This window comes from Ranitomeya imitator, chromosome 4 (assembly GCF_032444005.1).
Source record: "Ranitomeya imitator isolate aRanImi1 chromosome 4, aRanImi1.pri, whole genome shotgun sequence".
Classification (NCBI taxonomy): domain Eukaryota; kingdom Metazoa; phylum Chordata; class Amphibia; order Anura; family Dendrobatidae; genus Ranitomeya; species Ranitomeya imitator.
The window spans coordinates 528936468-528955049 of NC_091285.1; the positions used below are offsets into that span (position 1 = coordinate 528936468).

General features: G+C 41.8%; 1 protein-coding gene across 1 annotated transcript in view; it reads right to left on the bottom strand.

The window, feature by feature from the left end:
* Positions 1-18582, bottom strand: part of SEMA4B (semaphorin 4B) — a 454316-nt gene that overhangs the window by 246052 nt on the left and 189682 nt on the right. The window contains exon 2 of the mRNA XM_069766179.1: positions 6947-6998. The gene's annotated coding sequence lies outside the window, so the exon portion shown is untranslated. The remainder of the gene's footprint in view (positions 1-6946; positions 6999-18582) is intronic.

Here is an 18582-nt window from a genome sequence, read left to right on the forward strand (position 1 = left end):
CAGCCGTGGATTGCGCCTAACGCTCCCTATGCAACTCGGCACGGCCTGAGAAACTAGCTAGCCTGAAGATAGAAAATAAGCCTACGTTGCCTCAGAGAAATACCCCAAAGGAAAAGGCAGCCCCCACATATAATGACTGTGAGTTAAGATGAAAAGACAAACGTAGAGATGAAATAGATTTAGCAAAGTGAGGCCCAACTTTCTGAACAGAGCGAGGATAGGAAAGGTAACTTTGCGGTCAACACAAAACCCTACAAAAACCACGCAAAGGGGGCAAAAAGACCCTCCGTACCGAACTAATGGCACGGAGGTACACCCTCTGCGTCCCAGAGCTTCCAGCAAGCAGTAAAAAACAAATTGACAAGCTGGACAGAAAAAAACAGCAAACAAATAGCAAAGAGAACTTAGCTATGCAGAGCAGCAGGCCACAGGAACGATCCAGGAGGAAACAGGTCCAATACTAGAACATTGACTGGAGGCCAGGATCAAAGCACTAGGTGGAGTTAAATAGAGCAGCACCTAACGACTTCACCACATCACCTGAGGAAGGAAACTCAGAAGCCGCAGTACCACTTTCCTCCACCAACGGAAGCTCACAGAGAGAACCAGCCGAAGTACCACTTGTGACCACAGGAGGGAGCTCTGCCACAGAATTCACAACAGTACCCCCCCTTGAGGAGGGGTCACCGAACCCTCACCAGAGCTCCCAGGACGACCAGGATGAGCCATATGAAAGGCACGAACAAGATCGGGAGCATGGACATCAGAGGCAAAGAACCAGGAATTATCTTCCTGAGCATAACCCTTCCACTTAACCAGATACTGGAGTTTCCACCTTGAAACACGAGAATCCAAAATCTTCTCCACAATATACTCCAACTCCCCCTCCACCAAAACCGGGGCAGGAGGATCAACAGATGGAACCATAGGTGCCACGTATCTCCGCAACAATGACCTATGGAATACGTTATGTATGGAAAAAGAATCTGGAAGGGTCAGACGAAAAGACACAGGATTAAAAACCTCAGAAATCCTATACGGACCAATAAAACGAGGTTTAAACTTAGGAGAGGAAACCTTCATAGGAATATGACGAGAAGATAACCAAACCAAGTCCCCAACCCGAAGTCGGGGACCCACACAGCGTCTGCGATTAGCGAAATGTTGAGCCTTCTCCTGGGACAAAGTCAAATTGTCCACTACATGAGTCCAAATCTGCTGCAACCTATCCGCCACAGTATCCACACCAGGACAGTCCGAAGACTCAACCTGCCCTGAAGAGAAACGAGGATGGAACCCAGAGTTGCAGAAAAACGGTGAAACCAAGGTAGCCGAGCTGGCCCGATTATTAAGGGCGAACTCAGCCAAAGGCAAAAAGGACACCCAGTCATCCTGATCAGCAGAAACAAAGCATCTCAGATATGTTTCCAAGGTCTGATTGGTTCGTTCGGTCTGGCCATTAGTCTGAGGATGGAAAGCCGAGGAAAAAGACAAGTCAATGCCCATCCTACCACAAAAGACTCGCCAAAACCTCGAAACAAACTGGGAACCTCTGTCAGAAATGATATTCTCTGGAATGCCATGTAAACGAACCACATGCTGGAAAAACAATGGCACCAAATCAGAGGAGGAAGGCAATTTAGACAAGGGTACCAAATGGACCATCTTAGAGAAGCGATCACAGACCACCCAAATGACTGACATCTTTTGAGAGACGGGAAGATCTGAAATAAAATCCATAGAGATATGTGTCCAAGGCCTCTTCGGGACCGGCAAGGGCAAAAGCAACCCACTGGCACGAGAACAGCAGGGCTTAGCCCGAGCACAAATCCCACAGGACTGCACAAAAGTACGCACATCCCGCGACAGAGATGGCCACCAAAAGGATCTAGCCACTAACTCTCTGGTACCAAAGATTCCAGGATGACCAGCCAACACCGAACAATGAACCTCAGAGATAACTTTATTCGTCCACCTATCAGGGACAAACAGTTTCTCCGCTGGGCAACGATCAGGTTTATTAGCCTGAAATTTTTGCAGCACCCGCCGCAAATCAGGGGAGATGGCAGACACAATTACTCCCTCTTTGAGGATACCCGCCGGCTCAGATACACCCGGAGAGTCGGGCACAAAACTCCTAGACAGAGCATCCGCCTTCACATTTTTAGAGCCCGGAAGGTATGAAATCACAAAGTCAAAACGGGCAAAAAACAACGACCAACGAGCTTGTCTAGGATTCAACCGCTTGGCGGACTCGAGATAAGTCAAGTTCTTATGATCAGTCAAGACCAACACGCGATGCTTAGCTCCTTCAAGCCAATGACGCCACTCCTCGAATGCCCACTTCATGGCCAGCAACTCTCGATTGCCCACATCATAATTTTGCTCAGCAGGCGAAAACTTCCTGGAAAAGAAGGCGCATGGTTTCATCACCGAGCAATCAGAACTTCTCTGCGACAAAACAGCCCCTGCTCCAATCTCAGAAGCATCAACCTCGACCTGGAACGGAAGCGAAACATCTGGTTGACACAACACAGGGGCAGAAGAAAAACGACGCTTCAACTCTTGAAAAGCTTCCACCGCAGCAGAAGACCAATTGACCACATCAGCACCTTTCTTGGTCAAATCGGTCAATGGTTTAGCAATACTAGAAAAATTGCAGATGAAGCGACGATAAAAATTAGCAAAGCCCAGGAAATTTTGCAGACTTTTCAGAGATGTCAGCTGAGTCCAATTATGGATGGCTTGGACCTTAACAGGGTCCATCTCGATAGTAGAAGGGGAAAAGATGAACCCCAAAAATGAAACCTTCTGAACACCAAAGAGACACTTTGATCCCTTCACAAACAAAGAATTAGCACGCAGGACCTGAAACACCGTTCTGACCTGCTTCACATGAGACTCCCAATCATCCGAGAAGATCAAAATGTCATCTAAGTACACAATCAGGAATTTATCCAGGTACTCTCAGAAGATGTCATGCATAAAGGACTGAAACACTGATGGAGCATTGGCAAGTCCGAACGACATTACTAGATACTCAAAATGGCCCTCGGGCGTATTAAATGCAGTTTTCCACTCATCGCCTCGCTTAATACGCACAAGATTATACGCACCACGAAGATCTATCTTGGTGAACCAACTAGCCCCCTTAATCCGAGTAAACAAATCAGATAACAATGGCAAGGGGTACTGAAATTTAACCGTGATCTTATTTAGAAGGCGATAATCTATACAAGGTCTCAGTGAACCATCCTTCTTGGCTACAAAAAAGAACCCTGCTCCTAATGGCGACGATGACGGGCGAATATGCCCCTTCTCTAAAGACTCCTTCACATAACTCCACATAGCGGCGTGCTCAGGCACAGATAAATTAAACAGTCGACCTTTTGGGAATTTACTACCAGGAATCAAATCGATAGCACAATCACAATCCCTATGCGGAGGTAGGGTATCGGACTTGGGCTCATCAAATAAATCCCGGTAATCAGACAAGAACTCAGGAACCTCAGAAGGGGTGGAGGACGAAATAGTCAGAAATGGGACATCACCATGTACCCCCTGACAACCCCAGCTGGACACAGACATGGATTTCCAATCTAATACTGGATTATAGACTTGTAGCCATGGCAACCCCAACACGACCACATCATGCAGATTATGCAACACCAGAAAGTGAATAACCTCCTGATGTGCAGGAGCCATGCACATGGTCAGCTGGGTCCAGTACTGAGGCTTATTCTTGGCCAAAGGCGTAGCATCAATTCCTCTCAATGGAATAGGACACTGCAAGGGCTCCAAGAAAAACCACAACGCCTAGCATACTCCAAGTCCATCAAATTCAGGGCAGCGCCTGAGTCCACAAATGCCATGACAGTATATGACAAAGAGCAGATCAAGGTAACAGACAGAAGAAATTTTGACTGTACCGTACCAATGGTGGCAGACCTAGCGAACCGCTTAGTGCGCTTAGGACAATCAGAGATAGCATGAGTGGAATCACCACAGTAGAAACACAGCTCATTCAGACGTCTGTGTTCTTGCCGTTCAACTCTGGTCAAAGTCCTATCGCACTGCATAGGCTCAGGTTTAAGCTCAGGTAATACCGCCAAATGGTGCACAGATTTACGCTCGCGCAAGCGTCGACCGATCTGAATGGCCAAAGACATAGACTCATTCAGACCAGCAGGCATAGGAAATCCCACCATGACATCCTTAAGGGCTTCAGAGAGACCTTTTCTGAAAATAGCTGCGAGCGCACCTTCATTCCACTGAGTGAGTACGGACCACTTTCTAAATTTCTGACAATATACCTCTATTTCATCCTGACCCTGACACAGAGCCAGCAAATTCTTCTCTGCCTGATCCACAGAATTAGGCTCATCGTACAGCAATCCGAGCGCCAGGAAAAATTCATCGATATTACTTAATGCAGGATCTCCTGACGCAAGAGAAAATGCCCAGTCCTGAGGGTCGCCACGCAAAAAAGAAATAACGATCCTAACTTGTTGAACTGGGTCACCAGAGGAGCGAGGTTTCAAAGCCAGAAATAGTTTACAATTATTTTTGAAACTCAGAAACTTAGTTCTATCTCCAAAAAACAAATCAGGAATAGGAATTCTCGGTTCTAACATAGAATTCTGAACCACAAAGTCTTGAATACTTTGTACTCTTGCCGTGAGCTGATCCACACATGAAGACAGACCTTTAATGTCCATTGCTACACCTGTGTCCTGAACCACCCAAATGTCTAGGGGAAAAAAAAGGCAAAACACAGTGCAAAGAAAACAAAATGGTCTCAGAACTTCTTTTTTCCCTCTATTGAGAATCATTAGTACTTTCGGCCTCCAGTACTGTTATGAAAGGTAATTCAGTACCACAATGGACATAGAGGTCAGCGCACATACAGTGACCTGGCAATAACCCAAAAAACAAGAACGAGCTCTGAGACGTGGAACTCTGTTGACCGCAATCCCTAATCCTCTCCAACCACACTAAAGGCAGCCGTGGATTGCGCCTAACGCTCCCTATGCAACTCGGCACGGCCTGAGAAACTAGCAAGCCTGAAGATAGAAAATAAGCCTACCTTGCCTCAGAGAAATGCCCCAAAGGAAAAGGCAGCCCCCACATATAATGACTGTGAGTTAAGTTGAAAAGACAAACGTAGAGATGAAATAGATTTAGCAAAGTGAGGCCCAACTTTCTGAACAGAGCGAGGATAGGAAAGGTAACTTTGCGGTCAACACAAAACCCTACAAAAACCACGCAAAGGGGGCAAAAAGACCCTCCGTACCGAACTAACGGCACGAAGGTACACCCTCTGCGTCCCAGAGCTTCCAGCAAGCAGTAAAAAACAAATTGACAAGCTGGACAGAAAAAAACAGCAAACAAATAGCAAAGAGAACTTAGCTATGCAGAGCAGCAGGCCACAGGAACGATCCAGGAGGAAACAGGTCCAATACTAGAACATTGACTGGAGGCCAGGATCAAAGCACTAGGTGGAGTTAAATAGAGCAGCACCTAACGACTTCACCACATCACCTGAGGAAGGAAACTCAGAAGCCGCAGTACCACTTTCCTCCACCAACGGAAGCTCACAGAGAGAACCAGCCGAAGTACCACTTGTGACCACAGGAGGGAGCTCTGCCACAGAATTCACAACAGGGTTAGGAAACTGCTTGTAGACCCTCACCCTATATTTGAGCTTGTCCAATAGTGCAAATAGACATTTGTCACTTGTTGCATAACTATCTCTAAGTCCCTACAACCAGCTTAAATTTCTACCTTCAGTTAGTTTTTCAACCCTCTTACACAATCTTCACACCTTTCAGATAGGTAATACTCTAAGCTTCACGATGCCCTAATAATGCCATAGCAAACACTCGCATTATTGACCACCTGGCTCTTACTGAAATTTCGCAAAAACCCAGGTTGAATACTATCAGGTTGTTCATAAATGCCATGCATTTTTTATTGCACAAACATTGGACATTCTGCACGTAAAAATGTAATTGCCTTATACATGATTTTTTTCAGGCTCCAAATACAGAATGAAAAAATGCATAAAAAGTACAGTTCAACTGTATCGTTAAACATGCGGTGGGTAAGAGTTCCTAAGAAATCACATCCATTCTGCAAGAACTTTTACACAAAGCAGACTTTCAGTCCCCGCCCCCCCCCAAAAATGGAAAAAGCAGGGCTTTAGTGTATTGCCAGCTTTAGTCATTGGATATATTTGATTTATAATTGCTAGATCATATCACGCAAGGACGTTGGTTCCATGAAGCGCTGATATGTGACCAACTTCACTGTTGTATCATCAATATTTCATATGTAATAAGACTAATGAATATCACCTATAGTTCATATATAAAAAAAAACTCAGGTGGGCATCCGGATCACTGAAGTGGGCATCTGGAGGTACCCTAAAAGACCATGTTTGTGTAAATATTTTGGGTAGTCAAACGCTTCCATGACGGCTCAAAATGACTATATGAAAGCATACCAGCCGAAACCTATATTGTCTATACAGCATAGGAAATCATCATCCTGAACATACACCTGTAGCACCAATCCAGCAGAAGGATCATGTAGGTCCAGTATTCATGTATCTACTAGTTAAAATTGAATTACATCCAGGTCATAACTGGGACGTGAAGCATTAGAGGCCGGCATGTGGATGGTATAAAAGGTTTCAGACCTTTGCTTTGCTTCATTCACAAGCTGCACTAAGCAATTTATGCCACAGGCTATGTTCTTTAAAATGTTTCGAGAAAATCTAGTATCAGAGCACTTTTTTTCTTCAGGAATTGTATAATCCACTTCTGCATGCCCTGCAATTTGGACATTGATCTCAGAGGATTGTAATAAAATAATTTTTTTTCCAGTCCATAACCACACTGCAGTATTAAGAATATTTTTAAATAATGATATAGATATCACATACCGTATCCAAGTGAGTTATGTCCCAAATGGTGTCACATTCAGAAGATGGAAATCTGAAAAACGTAATATGTAAATCATTAGAACAAGTGAATAAAGATCCTAAAACACAGGTATAATATGTGTTCTACTGTATCCTATGGGTTCTTCGGTTTCCTCCCACACTCAAATGATATACTGATATGGAATTAAGATTCTGGGCCCCAATGGGGACAGGGAGGACAATCTCTGTAAAGTGCCGTGGAATATGTTGGCACTAAACAAGCATAATAAATGATGGAGAAAACAAAGCGAATATTCCAGCTTCTGGTAAAAAAAATTGTTGATGACTTTTACATGGAATAAAGCTAAAAACTTGTGTCCATGGCGGAGTGTACAAAAAGTGACACGTTTCGAATATGCACAGACGTTCTTTGTTTTTAAAGATGCGGTTGCCCATTTTGAACAAGCTTTGAGGAAGAATGTCCGAGTACGTTCGAAACGCATCACTTTTTGTACTCTCTGCCTTGGACACAAGTTTTTAACTTTTATATGGAATATAACAATTTTTTTTTTACCAGGAGCTGGAATATTCGCTTTGTTTTCTCCATTTAAATGCACGAATGGTCGGATCGTGGTTTACGTGCTGACTATTTTCATTGGTGAGCTGGCAAACATCCTTTCTCTTTTTGACTTAATAATAAATAACTTGTGTTAATGCTGGAGTTTCACTGGTACAAGTGTCAGACCACGGTTCATTAGGCCCATCAGAGGAAATAATTCCAAGTAAAGCATCATAATCTGTTATCATTTAACACTCAGAATATGTCATAACAACTTCTATTATGTTATTCACCTATAATGAAATATACCCTTATGACAAGTAATTGGCTGTAGGTTCAAATGCGCTGTCATGTGTTTAATTGGAAGGCCCATTAGTATGTCAGAGCCCAGCACTTATAAAGGATTGTTTGGTCTTCCTAAAACGTTAGAGTTGGAAGGGACCTCTAGGGTCATCGTGTCCAACGCCCTGCTCAATGCAGGATTCACTATACTGTGTGCATAATTATTAGGCAAGTTGTATTTTGATCACATGATACTTTTTATACATGTTGTCCTACTCCAAGCTGTTCAGGCTTGAGAGCCAACTACCAATTAAGTAAGTCAGGTGATGTGCATCTGTAATAAGGAGAGGTGTTGTCTAATGACATCAAAACCCTATATAAAGTGTGCTTAATTATTAGGCAACTTCCTTTCCTTTGGAAAAATGGGTCAGAAAAGAGATTTGACGGGCTCTGAAAAGTCCAAAATTGTGAGATGTCTTGCAGAGGGATGCAGCAGTCTTGAAATTGCCAAACTTTTGAAGCGTGATCACCGAACAATCAAGCATTTCATGGCAAATAGCCAACAGGGTCGCAAGAAGCGTGTTGGGCAAAAAAGGCACAAAATAACTGTCCATGAATTGAGGAAAATCAAGCGTGAAGCTGCCAAGATGCCATTTGCCACCAGTTTTGCCATATTTCAGGGCTGCAACGTTACTGGAGTAACAAAAAGCACAAGGTGTGTGATACTCGGGGACATGGCCAAGGTAAGGAAGGCTGAAAAACAACCACCTTTGAACAAGAAACATTAGATAAAACGTCAAGACTGGGCCAAGAAATATCTTAAGACTGACTTTTCAAAGGTTTTATAGACTGATGAAATGAGAGTGACACTTGATGGGCCAGGTGGATGGGCCAGAGGCTGGATCAGTAAAGGGCAGAAAGCTCCACTCTGACTCGGATGCCAGCAAGGTGGAGGTGGGGTACTGGTATGGGCTGGTATCATCAAAGATGAACTTGTGGGACCTTTTCGGGTTGAGGATGGAGTGAAGCTCAACTCCCAGACCTACTGCCAGTTTCTGGAAGACAACTTCTTCAAGCAGTGGTACAGGAAGAAGTCGGTATCGTTCAAGAAAAACATGATTTTCATGCAGGACAATGCTCCATCACATACCTCCAATGACTCCACAGCGTGGCTGGCCAGTAAAGGTCCCAAAGAAGAAAAAATAATGACATAGCCCCCTTGTTCAGCTGGTCTAAACCCCATAGAGAACCTGTGGTCCCTCATAAAATGTGAGATCTACAGGGAGGGAAAACAGTCCACCTCTCGGAACAGTGTCTGGGAGGCTGTGGTGGCTGCTGCACGAAATGTTGATCATAAACAGATCAAGCAACTGACAGAATCTATGGATGGAAGGCTGTTGAGTGTCATCATAAAGAAAGGTGACTATACTGGTCACTAATTTTTTGGGGTTTTGTTTTTGCATGTCACAAATGTTTATTTCTAAATTGTGTGCAGTTATATTGGTTTACCTGGTGAAAATAAACAAGTGAGATGGGAATATGTTTGGATTTTATTAAGTTGCCTAATAATTCTACACAGTAATAGTTAGGCTGGTTTCACATTTGCGTTTTTTGGGTGCGTTTTTGCGGTAAAAAACGCAAAAAAACGCATGGTGAAAAAACGCATGTAAACGCATGCAAACGCTGCGTTTTTTTGACGCATGCGTTTTTGCATGTGGTGTAAAAAATGCGGCGTTTTACCGCGTTTACATGCGTTTTTTCATGCGTTTGCGTTTTTTAAACGCATGCTGAGAAATGTGTGACAGCTGCCAATCATTAAAAAAAAGTAAAAAACCCACTATAAACAAATAGTTAGGGTTAGGGGTAGGGGTAGGGATCATAACCCTAACCCTAAAGAGATCCTACCCCTAACCCTAACCCTAACCCTACCCCTAACCCTAACCCTAAGGGATCCTAACCCTACCCCTAACCCTAACCCTAACCCTAACCCTAAGGGATCCTAACCCTACCCCTAACCCTACCCCTAACCCTACCCCTAACCCTAAGGGATCCTAACCCTACCCCTAACCCTAACCCTACCCCTAACCATAAAGGGGTTAGGGTTAGGGGTAGGGTTAGGGGTAGGGTTAGGATCCCTTAGGGTTAGGGTTAGGGGTAGGGTTAGGGGTAGGGTTAGGGTTAGGGGTAGGGTTAGGATCCCTTAGGGTTAGGGGTAGGGGTAGGGTTAGGGTTAGGGGTAGGGTTAGGATCCCTTAGGGTTAGGGGTAGGGTTAGGGTTAGGGGTAGGGTTAGGATCCCTTTATCACCTTTACGTTGGGTGGTGGCATATTAGTGTGTTTTCAGTGTTTTTAATAAAAAAACGCATGCGTTTTTTAACGCAAAAAACGCATGCACCAAAAAACGCATGCGTCCCCATTGACTCCAATGCATTTTTTGACACAAAAAAAACGCATGAAAACGCATGCGTTTTTTTTTGGTCCAAAAAACGCTTCTAAAAATACTACAAGTAGCATTTTAGAAAAAAAACGCATGCAGTAAAAAAACGCATGCGTTGCAAAACGCGACCAAACGCATACACAAAAAACGCATGCGTTTTCAATGTTAAATATAGGAAAAAAAAACGCATGCGTTTTTTTGAAAAAAAACGCAGCAGACAAAAACGCAAGTGTGAAACCAGCCTTAGCTGCACAAACAGATATCCTCCTAAGATAGTCAAATCTAAAAAAAAAACACCACAACTTCCAAAAATATTAAGCTTTTATTTTTATGAGTCTTTTGGGTTGATTGAGAACATAGTTGTTGATCAATAAGAAAAATAATCCTCTAAAATCAACTTGCCTAATAATTATGTACACAGTGTAAACCATCCCAAACAGATGTCTTCCTTGGGCTAGTTTGTGGCTCATATTTTCTGGAATTCTCTAACTGGTACAGTAAAGCCCCTCATACACAGTAAACTAATGTCAGCTAAATGCGGCAATATTGACAGGTTCAGCCAACAGTCTAATGTGTATGGGGGGCCTGGACAGATGATTGTGGGTAGAATCAAGGATCCGGTGTGTTTCATTTCAAACATTCCTTTTATTCTACCTGAGATAAGTTGCCGCCAGAGTAGTGTCATAGCATCTCTCTTATAGAGAACACAAAAAAGCAGAATAAAAGCATCATAGGTCTCATTCAAACTGAAAACACTGCTCAGATGCTGATGAATTGGATCCAAAACACTGATGAATCTTGGATTAATTTTTACGCATGTGAAAAAGACCAAAAGTCTGAGGCCTGAGGATGTGCTCAAACTTGTGTCATGGGTGTCATTTTCATAGGCTATATGGCAGATTTGACAGATGAGTCACTTTTACCTATTTTAAATGAATGGCCCGATGATGCAAGAGTGAACAATAGCCTGTACCTAGGTTGCCGTATCCCACATAATACATATTATTTCCATTCAATTGTAATATTTGACTTCTCATTTATTACATAAATATGCCGGGTCCATTTTTCTCTGGTAGATGGGACTGAATAAATCATCCACACTGGCAATGCTTGCTGGGATATTTATTTAGAAACGTTGTATGTTCCAGCTTCTCTTTAATTGAGTATAGTACTTGCGATCAAAGTTTGTATATGACTATGACAATTTGTATAAGAATATCCCACTGTATAAACTGTGAATGCATTGGAAGTAAATGAGACGTTTTCACCATTTGAAAGTAGACACTTAGGGTATCTGCACATGGTACGTATAAGCAGTGGGTTTTTCGGACGAAAAATCTGCTGTGTCTATCAGTTGCAGCATTGTGGATGAGATTTCATAAAATCTAATGTACACTGTGTTGAGAAAATTATTAAAATAAATTTACCAGCACTCCAAATTTGTAATCCCCGTCATGTCAATTTATGCGGTGGAGTTCATACTTGCAATGAAAATAATTCAATATTGTTAATTAGGTATATTACAAAATATACAAACTTTGCTGTTTGTTCTTCTTTGATTTCTTTTTTTCAATGTAAATAGCTCAACACAGCTAATATAGCAAGTGCTTTCTCCAATTTCAACACAAATTACACTTTTACTGACTACTGCAGTCTCAGAAATATTCACCCCCTTTATGACAAGCGTCTTAATAGAGTTAATAGAGCACCTTTGGCAGTTAAGATCTGCTGAAAACGTGATCGCCAGATACCAGCTTCTGGCAGCGTTCCTGAAAAATATTAGCTTATTCCTCATGGGTAATGACCTACAGTTCACTAATATTCTTGGGGTTGAAATCTGCAACTGCCTTCTTCAAATTCCATCAGTGAGTTTCTCTGATGTTCAAGTCAGATGACTGATGGCCATTCCAGAATCTTTCAGGACTTCTTCTGAAACCAAACCTCGGTGGGCTTCAAGGTATGCTTGGGATCATTATCCTGATGGAAGGCCTAATGATGCCCAAGTTTAGCTTCCTCACAGAAGGCATTACATTTTCTTGCAGGATTTCCTTATATTTGATAGAATCCATATTACTTTCCATATGCTGCAGGTTTCAAGGGTAAGAAAAAGCAAAGCAGCTGCGTAGCATCACCAAGCCACCATCATGCTTCACTGTAGGTAGGGTATTCTTCTCAACACATGCTTCATTCTACCGCCTTCAGACATACTGCTGATCCATAAGCTTTAAATGTTTTTTCATCACTATTCAGAACAGAATCCCCAAACTTCTGTGAGTTATTCATATGGTTTTGAGCATACTGCAGCAAACTTTTTCGGTGCTTTTGGATCAGTAGAGGTGGACATCTCAGAATTCGGGCATGGAGGGTTTCAGCATTTAGCATGTGCCTTATTGTGTTAACTGAAACTTCAGTGCCTGCTTTGTTACGAGATCTTGATGCAAGTCTTTCGCAGTCACTCGAGGGTTTTTGATCACTTCTTCCTCAGGAATATGGTGGCAGCCAGTGATAGATTCCTTTCCGCCATGTTCAGGTAGTGTAGGCAGTGTTTCTATAAGTTTAAACTTGTGATTTATGCTTCAAATTGTATCTCTAAGAACATTCAATACCTTTCCTATCTTTTTATACCCTTTACCTGGTTTGTAAAAGTCAGATAACTTTTCTCCTATTTGCTTGACTATTCTCTTGACATATTTTAAACATGTAAAAAAGTCATCAAGAACAAACACCATGTCCAGTCCAAGTAATTAATATTTTTTTTTAATATCTAGCACACTGATTGCATCCAATGAAGCCCTTGGTTAATTACATCAGTTGTGCTTGAGACACTGATTTGTAAATGTGTGCTTGTATGATGGATTCAGGGGTTTGAATAATTGTGAGACTCTAATAGTCATTAAAATGCCATTTAGTTTTAAATATGGAGAAACCACTCATTATATTCGTTTTGTTTAGGTAAATACAGTATTCTTGTCTGATTAGTTTAATGAAAACAGCAGAAAGTTTGCAAATATTGCTAATAAACCTAATTTGCAATGGTCGTTGAATGATTCGTCTACCATTAAAAGTAATTTAAAAAAAAAATCAAACAGCATTGTATAATTTTTTTTGTAGGATACCTCCTTTTTAAAGGGGTTCTCAAAGAATGTAATAAAATGGCTCCCATCACTAAATACCATTTGGTAACTTGTCCTTTTCACCTGTCAGGGCGGAATGCAGTCTGAAGAAATATATCTCCAGAGACCTGTGTCTCAACTGATGATAGAGGAGCTATATCATACACACACATCTGTGAGCCAAGGAGAAGGGCTGCGACAGGAGAAGAATTAAATCTTCTCTTTGGCTGACAGAGCATGGAGGACTGAGGCTGGATAAAAAAAATCCTTTGTGCTCAGTCACCCAAAGAGAAGATTTATTTCTCCTCCTGGCGCAGCCCTTCTCCTCAGCTCACAGACGTATGTGTGCTTCCAATATATCTCCTGCATAAATTGAGACACAGGTCTCAGGAGCTGTGTTTCTTCAGACTGCAGCCTATCCTGACATGTGACTAGGATGGTCTGCCATTTGAATTATATGATGTGGCTCCTTTTATTTCATTCTTAGAGAACCCATTGCTAAAACACTCAATAGAGAAAGGTGTTCTGATACTTAACTTTTAAGCTCGAGCCAAAAGGATGCTGTTTCGAAAATCATATTAATGTTTATAGGCTTTTTGGAGTATACATAGGGTGCACTTATCAATGTATAACCCAAGTGCAAAATATACCTAGTGTGATGAAATGAACCTATCTAGTCCTACATAATGATAATTCTTCATTTCACCAAAATACAGCCCTCTGAAACTGGCTTTGCTGATGTGTTTATACCAGAACTAAGCAGGAATAATCCACCTGTGTTCTGTCTGAAGACTATAAGCAACCAGCAGATGTAGGGTGATATTTATGAAGATAACATTTCCATGCAAGGCTTGTTTGTTATCACTCCACTTTGTAGGTTTTATGAAAATTCGTAGCTTCACAGCATAGCTGTGTAATGTGACTGACAGCCTGATAGAGCGCAGGCCTGCAGATCAGTTTAGAAGATGAGCAGGAGATTAAATCCCCTTTTCAGGCCTCATCGCTCATTTTTTGTGCCAGATTAACTAAATACTTCTAATTTGTTTAACAGGCCCAGCTTTAAACTGGCCTTGCTATATATATTGCGGCTGGATGAAATATTTTTGTTGCAAAAAAATATTCTCAAACAACTTTGAAGTTAGGAACTAGAGCCAAAAATAGGAACCACATGGCTTTTAATGGTTAAATAGTTAAGGTTTAATAGTTAAAAGGAGAGCCAGTAAAATAATCCCCTAGTACACAGAAGATCTCAAGCAAAGTTTTCATCGTAAATGACTACCTCCTATACCCCACTGTTTGCACTGGCTATGATAGGGGCAATGGGTGCTAAAGAAGATAAGAAGTATCTATGCCTGGGATTTATATTTTGGACATTGCTAACTTTGGTCTTTTCGGGCATTGCTCACGCTATCATTCAGTCAATCTGAAAAGTTTAAGAAAAAAATTAAAATGTAAATGTAAATAAACTCATAAATTAGTAGTCTTTAAAGGGAATTTGTCAACACATTTAACCTCTCTAATCTATTAATATGGGCATACAGGTTATAGACTGCGGAGGAGAGTATTTCCTGTATGACTCATAGCTGATGTCTTGTTGTGGATAAATCATCTTTTATCACTTCATATAAATAACCTCTTCCAGGCTCTGGGGAGGATGCTGCCTGGACGATATCTCTGCCTCCAGAGCTTGTTTTACATGAAGGGGAAGTTAGCAGTATGATGTGTTACGGCCAGTCTCTGCTCTCCTGATCTCACTGCAGAACCATATATGACTATACCTGATATATCTGCAGGTTCCTCTCAGCTTCAGCTTCCATCTCACAAGCAGACACAGTTGCAATAATGTTGCAATACAGAAGAGCTCAAAAAGTGCAGAAAAATGTGCAAGAAGTCAAAGTTCATTTCTTTTGTCCTGTGTTAGTTACTTGTCTCATACTGGTAACTCTCCCTTTCATTTAAACAAAGCTCTGGAGGCAGAGTTATCTTCCAGGCAGTTTCCTCCCCATAGCCTGGAAGAGGTCATTTTATATATAAGAAAAACATGGATTTCTCTGGAATAAAACATTAGATCACAAATATCAGGGTATCATTGTATTCAGCTTTCTATAATCTGCATTCCTTTTAATGGTTGGGAAACTCATATGCATACATGCCGACTGTACCAAATTTGTTTGGACTGTCCCAATTTTTCGTAAACAATTCTTACAAATTTGCTGAGTTCCGCGCAGTTCTAGGCTAGATTTAGGTGATTGAAGTTGGAATCAGGGGCAGAACCTTGCGTGCTTGTATAGGGAGAGACTTGTGAGTCACTGGCAGCAGGCGGGGAGAAGCCGCTGGGATCCCTCCTTTCTGACTAGTGACTCGTGAGGATTGTTCCACACTGGATTTTACGCTATGATTTTCTCTGAAATGCTGCTGTATTTCAGAGTCAAAAATATATGGCTGCAAAGGTACAGCCAGTGTTTGATGCATGCTGCTTGTGTATATGCTGTCAGTTTCCCTCAGTACACCGAGGACCTACCAAATGCTTGAATAAAGAAGCATAATGTGTTAATAGAACACAGCATACAAAATGTTGTAAAAATTTTAAATAAAGAAATTTAGGAAAACATACACAGGCTAAAAAATGTTAGTAGATTTGTAAAGTGTGTAGCCATTCATATAATAGATGGAGCTAGGGTTAATGAACACTCCTATAATTGCATGTCATCTTATGTATTCTGTGTCATGGAAGCCTTTCTTACGCTGCCTCCTGTATTCTGCTGCCTGTCTTCTGGTTTTATGAAGAGCAGCTGCCTGACACCCCTGCTACATTTTATTCCAATACACTGGCTCTTTAAATTGGACTAATTTACAAATGGATTTTATAGCAGAAATCTGTCAGAATACAACACACTTTTCTTCTATGACAGCAACCCCCAGAGAAAGCAATTACTTCCGTCAGATGAAGAAATACAAGCAGATACCCATTTACTATGTAATTGAAAACTGAGTTTGTGAACAGCGTATACGGCAAGATATTTTTTAGGACTGATGTCTAAAGCGTGTGGAATATAATGGGAAATTAATAGAATTGTTCAAGGAAATTGTTAATAAAAAAGTTGTTAGTTTTGAAAAAAAATTACATGTCATATTTATTCACTACTGGAGAACCAGACTTTTACAGAATGTACTGTAGCTATGATGCACAGATAAGGCCGGCATCAGATATTGCACTTTGTATAGTCCTGTGCAGCTATGCGTCAGTAAAGGTATGGATGACATAGAGAGCAACATGGCCATGTAGGCAGTTTGGGAATGGATCGTTTTCAGACACAGATTCCCTTTAAACTCTGTTCGATCCACTACTTAGCAAAGAAAATATATCTTCCTGTTTAGTTTTGTAAAGCAATGTCAAAAAATATTTTACAGCTCAAAACTAGAGAAAAATGTTCTTAGAACTTGACTCCAAATTGTTGCATGTTGGAGTATTTTAGTATTTTTCCACCATAGCCATTTATTGCTTATTGATAGCCTTGGAGGTCTGGCTCCTGAAGATAGGTGATAAGTGTTGGATCCCTGTTGGTCCAGCCTTGTAGATGACGAGAATATCAGATGACTGTGCATTCTTTAATTCATTTAATTCCCCTCTCCTGCACTATCCAAACTCTATATGATTGTCAGAGATTGTGAATTATAGGGCAAGACTATGAATTTAGTGGCGGTGCACATCACCTATCCTCAAGGTAGGTCATGAATAGAGATGAGCGGTGTTCGAGTCTAACTGTTTGCCAATTTCAAATTCGACCTGTTTTGGGCGGTGTTCGAGTCGTTCATCGAACCTGAACAATTTGCTTAAAATTTGGCTGTTCGAGTTTGTTCAATAACTGTTTATTCACCAAAAGCCTAGCTTAATTTGCACATTAAAACTGTTTATCATTGTTAATAGACTGTTTCAGTGTATAGTGGGCGGGGGGGCGGGGGATAGATATGTGCTGAAATAACGCTGATCTCCATTTTTTTTTTCTTTCCCGCATTTACAGTGGGGCGGTGCAGTCTCTCAGCCTATCAGCAGTGCACACACACAGCAATGTGCATTTGATGCACATAAGCAAGGGCATGTGTTATTGGCTGTGTATGTCACATGTCCTCCTTGCCCTATAAGAACCAGTCATTTGCCCCGTCGCCACCATTTCTTCACTGCTGCAGCTTAGTGTTAGACGGCACCGCTGCTGCTGTGGGCGCTATACAGACTAAAGAGTGTTTTTTTTTAGCAAATTGTCAGAGAGATAGGTTTAGGGAGTCGGGACTAGTTGTAATATCAGCCCTTTTCAGGGTAGGTTACAGCAGTTCATAGCACTGTTTGCCAGGCAGGTCTGTGCCAGTGCTGTGCAAGTGTTTGTCACAGCATTTGGTGTAATCTAGCTCAGCCAATCCTTTTGGGCTAGTAGCATTGTCTGATAGTCATCTGAGGAGCCCGCCTGTGAAGCTAGCTACACCGCCTGTGTATCTCTATTTTCACTGCATCTAATCCAGTTATTAGTTTTCGGCCTAGGAGTAGTGTCTGCACGTCAGCAGAGTAGCCCGCCTGTGAAACAAACTATACCGCCTGTGTATCTCAATTTTTACTGCATCTAATCCAGTTATTAGTTTTGGGCCTAGGAGCAGTGTCTGCACGACAGCAGAGTAGCCCGCCTGTGAAATGAACTAGACCGCCTGTGTATCTCTATTTTCACTGCATCTAATCCAGTTATTAGTTTTGGGTCTAGTACCACAGTTTGGCCACTCTGTTCTGCTCGGTTTTCATCCATCGGTTGTTGTGCCAACAACTACAGATACAGAGTAGCCAATTAGTTAAGCACTAAAATGAGTGGCAAAAGGTCTGCTGCTGGTGGAAAGGGGAATAGGCGTGTTGGAAAGGGAAAAAAAGGTTGTGTCCGTGGGGTAGATGGTAAAGCAACAGTAACATCTGCAGAAGAAAGACCATCTTCCAGCCAAAGTAAGATGTCTACTTCTTTTCGTGGACAATCTGATATGATCCCTTTCTTACGACCATCGCTACAAGCATCACCAAAAATTCCAGATGAGGCACAAAAACAGCATGAACGGATATCAGCTTGAACGGATATCAAGTGCTCGTTCAAGTGGGCTCTCCTTCATGTCAACTTCAACATCACAACTACTCCAGTCCTCAGAGTTGTCACCCCAATCGCACTTGCTTCCTCACAGCTCCCAAGTCTCCAGCTGCCCGTCTGAGCATGGGGTAACACACATGGTTGAGTCTGTAG